This window comes from Rhinoderma darwinii, unplaced genomic scaffold (assembly GCF_050947455.1).
Source record: "Rhinoderma darwinii isolate aRhiDar2 unplaced genomic scaffold, aRhiDar2.hap1 Scaffold_107, whole genome shotgun sequence".
Taxonomy (NCBI): Eukaryota; Metazoa; Chordata; class Amphibia; order Anura; family Rhinodermatidae; genus Rhinoderma; species Rhinoderma darwinii.
In genome coordinates, this window is record NW_027461949.1 from 1,167,790 (window position 1) to 1,174,400 (window position 6,611).

Below are 6,611 nucleotides of genomic sequence, written 5' to 3' on the forward strand. Positions count from 1 at the left end.
TAAAAAACTTGTAGTCTACTAAAACTGCAGAAAAAAATTGCTAGATATATCTATCTAGATCTAAAACGAAATTAACGTTTCTAACGCTGGCGTATGCTACCCTAACGCCCTACCTACTAGCTACACCTAACTACTATTATTTTTTACATTTTATAGTGTATTCGAAAAAAAAAAAACCTGCGCAAAAAATTGAGCACAGGTGCTGATCAGTGATGGTAATCACTGATCAGCGCTCAGTGGGCAAAGGACTCGGACAGGGAGGGGGTGGAGTGGGTAAGGGGGGGATTGGGACAAGGAAAGGGCAAAAAAAAAAAAAAAAGACTGATGGTTATCAGACAACCGCTCTGCACGCTGCCTCAAACTGGAATGGCGGCGTGTTAAAAACACCCGCCGGTGCTCTGATTGGTCGGTCATTACAGACCGACCAATCAGAGCGCTCCTAGAGGTAGCATCACTGCCACCTCCATAGGTGACATTGGTGGTGATGGGTGTTGTGTTAGACAGTGGTGATTGATGCTGTCCATCTGTGAACTGTGACTCCAGGGCAGTTTTAACAAAAATGCCTGGTATTGGCTGGTCAGAATTGACTGACCAATAGCAGCGATCGCCAATGCAGGGGGGCCGAAACGGCACCCTGGGCGAGTAGTAGAGATGGCCTGCTGTCAGGGACAGCAGTCATCTTTACTTTGTCACAGTGCACTTAGCACCAATGACCGTTTCCCGTTGCGCAGTACCTATACGACGCTTTGCGGGAAGCACCTCCCGACAGCGCCATATATATACGGCGGATGTCGGGAAGGGGTTAATTGGGCTTCTGTCTCTGCCTCTATCTGTGCCATTTTTTCCCTTCTGCTTCCTTCTTAGAAATTCCTTTGCCAACGCTAGCTTCTTCTGCATTTTCACGGATTTCTATTAGCTTGTCACTTAGTCTCATTCCAGGTGGTCAACATTATCTGGAAGAGTTTGGTTGACGTTGATTGATGTGACCTAACCTCTTGCAAGTGTGCGATGCGGAGTTCTGCCTTCTCTTTGGCGTCTTTCGAAAAGCATCCCTTTTTTTGGAGTAGAGAGCTAGCTCTGCTGAGGCTTTATAAATATCAGTTACTCAGGAATGTGATCTACTTTGCAGACAATCGCTGGCAGCAAGCATAGGCGGTAGCTAACCGATTCAATGCTGCGTTTAACTGTGCGGTGTCATTGTTAAAGCGTGGAAGTGTGGCTATGTAGCGTTCAGCTCTTTCCCATAAGTCATCTAGGTTGTTGCAGAACTAGTCACTGGTTGCCTCATAGTTCTCTCTAATCTTTTGTGTTGGTTTGATCACGCATTTAGATTGTACTTCAATAAGCATGGACTCTGCTTCCTGTACATCTGAATTGTCAGAAACATGGTGCATTTGCTTTGGTTCAGCGACCAGAATCCAAAGCTTTTTGTAGACATGTTATGTCTTTGCTTAGAAAAGTACTTTCCCTCTAAGATAGACTTGCAGCTTAGCTTACAGGTGACAAACTGTGGATAACGAAAAATCATGACCACATACACTTCCTAAGATAGCGGATGGCTCTAACCTTGCTTGCGGACTATGCGTATACATGCAGACGCTGTAGACTTAGGTTTCCTTTGACTATTCTACCACCGATGCACGTGAGAGAAGCCTCTAAGTGTGCGTGGCAATCTCTTGTACAAGCAATGGAAGATGGTGAACTCGCTATACTCATTACCTTAGCGACACCAGTTGCATGTAGAAACCCAGTGAGGGAGGGAAATACATACTTCCCCTTAAGGCTTCATGCCCACTTCAGTCTTTTTCTTCAGGGTGCTGGCCGTTTTTCAGATGGCTAGCACACTGACCCATTCATTTCAATGGGGCCATGCACACTTCAGGTTTTTTGACGGTCCTGTTGCTCCCTTCCGACAAAAGTAGAGCATGTCCTACTTTGGTCCGAGAGTCTGTGACCGTGAGGTCCATGCAAGCCAATGGGGCCATCAAAAAATCGGAAGGCATCCGTGTGTGTGCAGAGGTACACATACAGACAGATACTGCACTAATAGGCAGCCACTTCTCTCTGTCAGCACTGATCGAGAGAATACGTTGTCTTGGTGACGCGTCCCTCTACTGACATCCAGTCCGACCTCCCTGGATGACGCGGTCTGAAACGTCATCTCAGGAGGCCGGACTTGAGGAAGAAACACGCAAGCAGGGAGTTCTGGGTAAGTAGTAACTTTTTTTTTGTTGCAGGTTTTTTTAATGAACCATTAATCTATATTGTGAGCGCCGCTAATGGCATTCCCTGTCCAGCGGTAGTCCCTGTCCAGGGTGCTGAAAGAGTTAAAGGGCTGCACTGATCGGCAATAACTCTTTCAGCACCCTGGACAGTGAGTACCGTTGGACAGGCAGTAGCATGTGCGGCACTCACAATATTGTGTTCATAGTGTGAACGGGTTTCAGTTTCTGAGAGGAAACTGTACACGGTACACGGAAGTGTACACGGAGTACACACGGGAAGCACACTGTTCCAATCACAGATAAACGAATCCGTGAAAAACGGCCGTGAAAACTGTGATGGAAGTGTGCATGAGGCCCAACAGCTATCACGTACTAGTACGTGACATGTCATTAAGGGGTTAATGTGTTTTAAACCTAACTCAAGAATGACAGATGCACCTTTCACAAGAGCAATCTAAACTGGTATATGAAATATGGATCAGGTTATATGGGCATGTTTTTGGGCTCAAGTATTCAGTAACAACCCTCCACCTTTTACCAGTATGTGCCAATTTGTGCATTGACTTTGCAGTATAGGATTCATATATATTGTAAACACAATGGGAGGAACTTAGAGAATCTGTCACCATGGTGTTATGCTGTCCTATCTGAGGCAGCATAAAGTGGTGTCAGACACTGATTCCAGCGGTCCATCACTTAGGGTATGTTCACACGCTTAACAAAAAGCGGCTGAAAATACGGAGCTGTTCAAGGGAAAACAGCTCCTGAATTTCAGCAGTTTTTTGAGCAACTGGCGTTTTTGCAGCGGTTTTTCTATTGAGTCAATGAAAAACGGCTCAAATAGTGACATGCACTTAACGCGGCCGATTTTAAAAATTGCCATGTAAAAACCGCCCTGTAGGAACAGAACGCCGTTTTTTCCATTGAAATCAATGGGAAGATGTTTGGAGGCATTTAGCCCCCGTATTTTTAGCAGTTTGGGGGGGTTTACGGCCAGAAAAACGGCTGAAAATAGCCTGTGTGAACATACCCTTACCTTGTAGTGTTCAGTCGTCTTCATAAAATCAGTTTTCTACTGCAGCGTGAGCCGAGGATGTCCTGGGCTTGTGCTCAGGAGTCTGATATTCATGAGCAGCAGCTAGCTCCGCCCACCCACCACTGATTAGCAGCTTTGGCAGAAAGCGGTCAACCAGCGGCCGGTGGGGGGGATAGACTCAGCCCATGAATACGAGCTGCGGAAGTAGTTTATTTTAACAAAAACTACCGAACACTCAAAAGTGAGTGATCGTGTTTGAATCAGGTTATGCGGACATCAGATAGGGCAGCATAAACCGAGTCACAGATTCCCTTTAAGACTAGGGTTTCATACACCAGTCTTAATAAATAAGGTACGTCTCACTCCAGCACACTTTGATTAAGATCTCTTAATAAATTCTTCCTAACTCTGTCCATCCGTGCGCCAGGAAGTCAAATTTACGCCATCTGGAGTAGACTTGCCCTTCATTTATGCCAATCCATGGCACAAATTATGATGAATTTGACGTGCAGCGGTGGACTTGCCTGCTTCCACTATGTCCCTCCAACTTTTTTTCCTTTTTCACCTCTCGCTATTTTTCTGAAATGTTTGTACAAATAAGGCGTGCAACAAAATTAAAGTTTTTTTTTTCCCCGCCACAATTCTGGTGCAGACATTAATAAATTCCCCCCATGGTATTCATACTATAACATATATGTTGTGTATGTTACATAATAATGAAATACCATGACATCTGTGCTGCTCCTTTATACCTTATTCAGACGAACATTGAAATAGTCCGTGTGACAGCCGTCACACGGCCGTTCTTTTAACTGACCGCATGAAAGGTCCTTGAAAAAAATAGAACATGTCCTATTTTTGTCAGTTCTCAGAGATCCCTCAATAGACTCAAGTCGTGTAGTTCAAGCTCTGAATTATTCCCGGAAGTCCTGTAGCTTTTCTAATATGGAGGACGTGACTGAGAACTTTCTTCCTGTGCTGTTCGTGTCGGCGTGTTGACAAGTGCATGACCACAAGGGGCTGTCACATTGCTTATTACTGGAGTCCACAAGCAGAGCGTCCGCTAACGCTTTGCTCTGGACTCCAGAACTGCTCCCGACATTTGGTCAATGACTTCAGGGGTTTGCGGTCGCTGGAGTTCCCAAGCAGAGCAGAAGCTGATGCTCTGAAACTCTAGCGATAGGAAACAATTCACAGGGTTTGAACTGCACGATTTAGTAGAGTTATAATTTAAAGTACATTAGTAAGGGACTTCTTTTCACATATATATTAACGCAATGCAATTTTTGGTCCCCAGATAACCCGTTATTTTCATCCCTGAATCATATATGGTGTTTATGGAGTCCATTAGTTGCAGTGTAGGTGACGCATGTAAAAGACCACGCGTATTATCTGTACAAGCGGCTTCAAAAACTAAAAATATAAAAATAAAACTTGACTACTGCTAGGTGTACGGGCACCCTTAAATATTATTATTTTAAAATGTTATTTAAAGGAAAAATTATATTACACATTGATGAAAAGTTAAATGATGCAGTCCTAGTTTTGCTGCCCTACTGCTATATCTAAATACACTGACCAAAGCAGAGAGTTTCATTAGTATCCAGGACCAGGGGATATTCCTCTGGCAGGAACATTAAAAAGACCACAAAATGTTTTTTTTAAATAAGGTAAAAGCAATTTTTATTTATTTAGTAATAGAAACGTGGAACAAATGTTTTTCAAAATCACTTAAAGCTATGTAAATAAAGTGTAGCTTCGATTTGAAATCTACATTTTTACTATTAAGGGTTAACATGGCTCAATTGTAGAAATTCGGAATCGGGTGCCACCAGGTCTCCATGTTGTCTGCGTTCTTCATACTGCAAATGGTGGATTACTACACAGCATAGCAGAAGTGGAGGTTTTCCCAGTCGGTGAAATCTAGAAAAGAAAGTTTAATCATCAATTCATTTAACCTCTTATTTTCCATATAATGGACACTACTCCGTGACAACTAAAGACAAGTTTTGCAGGAATCATCCACTGATTTGCAGCTGAAGACATATCTGTACTCTCCACCTTTGTATAAAGACTTGTTCATCCATTAAGGTGAATAGTTAAACCATACCCATCCTTATTCAAACCACATCTCCACTATATACTAACAAACGTGCCTCGTCCTCATCTTCTAGCTGCCTGTAGTTCCCTTACAAATCCAGAACTGAGAAAACTATTTGATAGCTGTAAAGTAAGCCACTATAACGGGCTGCAATATACTATTACCCTGCTCATCTCAAATATTAAGATAAGCGCCACCTATTAACAATCTACCAGCAATCCCCTCACAACCACTCCAATAACACAGAAAGGGCCATCCATAATGGGGGGTTATGGACCATTATACCTTTTAAGTGATCATGAATAGGCAGTTTGGGTACCAGCTTTGGATTGCCATTCTAAACTAATGTCAGGGACATAAGACAAATGAGAACTAATACATACCATCTTGTTGCGGCTTGATGCCCTGGTGATGATTCAACGACTAGCATATAGCAGGGCAACGGTGGGTGGTTGTTCAGAGTCCTTCTGAGGTCCATACCAGAGAATCAACGTTTCATGCCTGCAAGACAGAAAATAATGTTAATAAAACATGATATTTTCTAAGCTTCAAATGCCAACCTCTGTATAGAAAACAACTGGTTAGGACCACGGCACTACATATATTTACAGGCATTACAGCAACAGGGATCACACTGGTTACTATAGTTATTTTAGCTATTTTCACACGGTGTTATACTGATAACCCCCCAATTATCAATACAACAAATCATGCTCAAAGTCGCCACTATCCTGCCAGGACTGGGGATGGGCTTACAATGTCACCATGGAATTACATGGTGCATTGCCGTTTTACTATAACGGATGATAAATCTATTTTGTAGGTTATTAATCTAGAAATTATAATGTCTATAGACTTCATAAAATAAAGGGAGATACCTACTATCTGAAAGCAGCTCCTTCCAGCTGGGCCAGTGAACCAATGACTGAACGTTGTAGAAACGTGGAAGTCGGATGTTTTCACACTTTCTTAAATAACGGATGTTCAGCCCCCCCCCCCTCCTGTTTGTACACACCAAGCACTTCATCCACTAATACTTTCAGCCTCCCGCTTTGACTAAGTGAATCCTGCAGCTTTTGCTGTGTGGATCAGAAGTCAGACATTCCATTCAATCCCATGAGTCTCCATGCGATTCTCAAAGGAATGAATGGAAAAACGGACATCTGGTCCACACAGCAGATGCTGCAGGATTTGCTTAGTCAAAGGGGGTCACACGGTCCGACAGACTTAATAGATTTATAAATGCAGT

At 43.2% G+C, this 6,611-nt stretch overlaps 1 long non-coding RNA gene across 1 annotated transcript; it reads right to left on the minus strand.

Annotated features, from left to right (window-relative positions):
• Positions 1-4,971: 4,971 nt before the first annotated feature.
• LOC142699010 (uncharacterized) lies at positions 4,972-6,345 on the minus strand. Its single transcript, XR_012865917.1, has 3 exons — positions 6,245-6,345; positions 5,746-5,863; positions 4,972-5,184 (listed from the first exon to the last, which is right to left on the minus strand). It is a non-coding gene; the product is annotated as an uncharacterized LOC142699010 (long non-coding RNA).
• Positions 6,346-6,611: the final 266 nt, after the last annotated feature.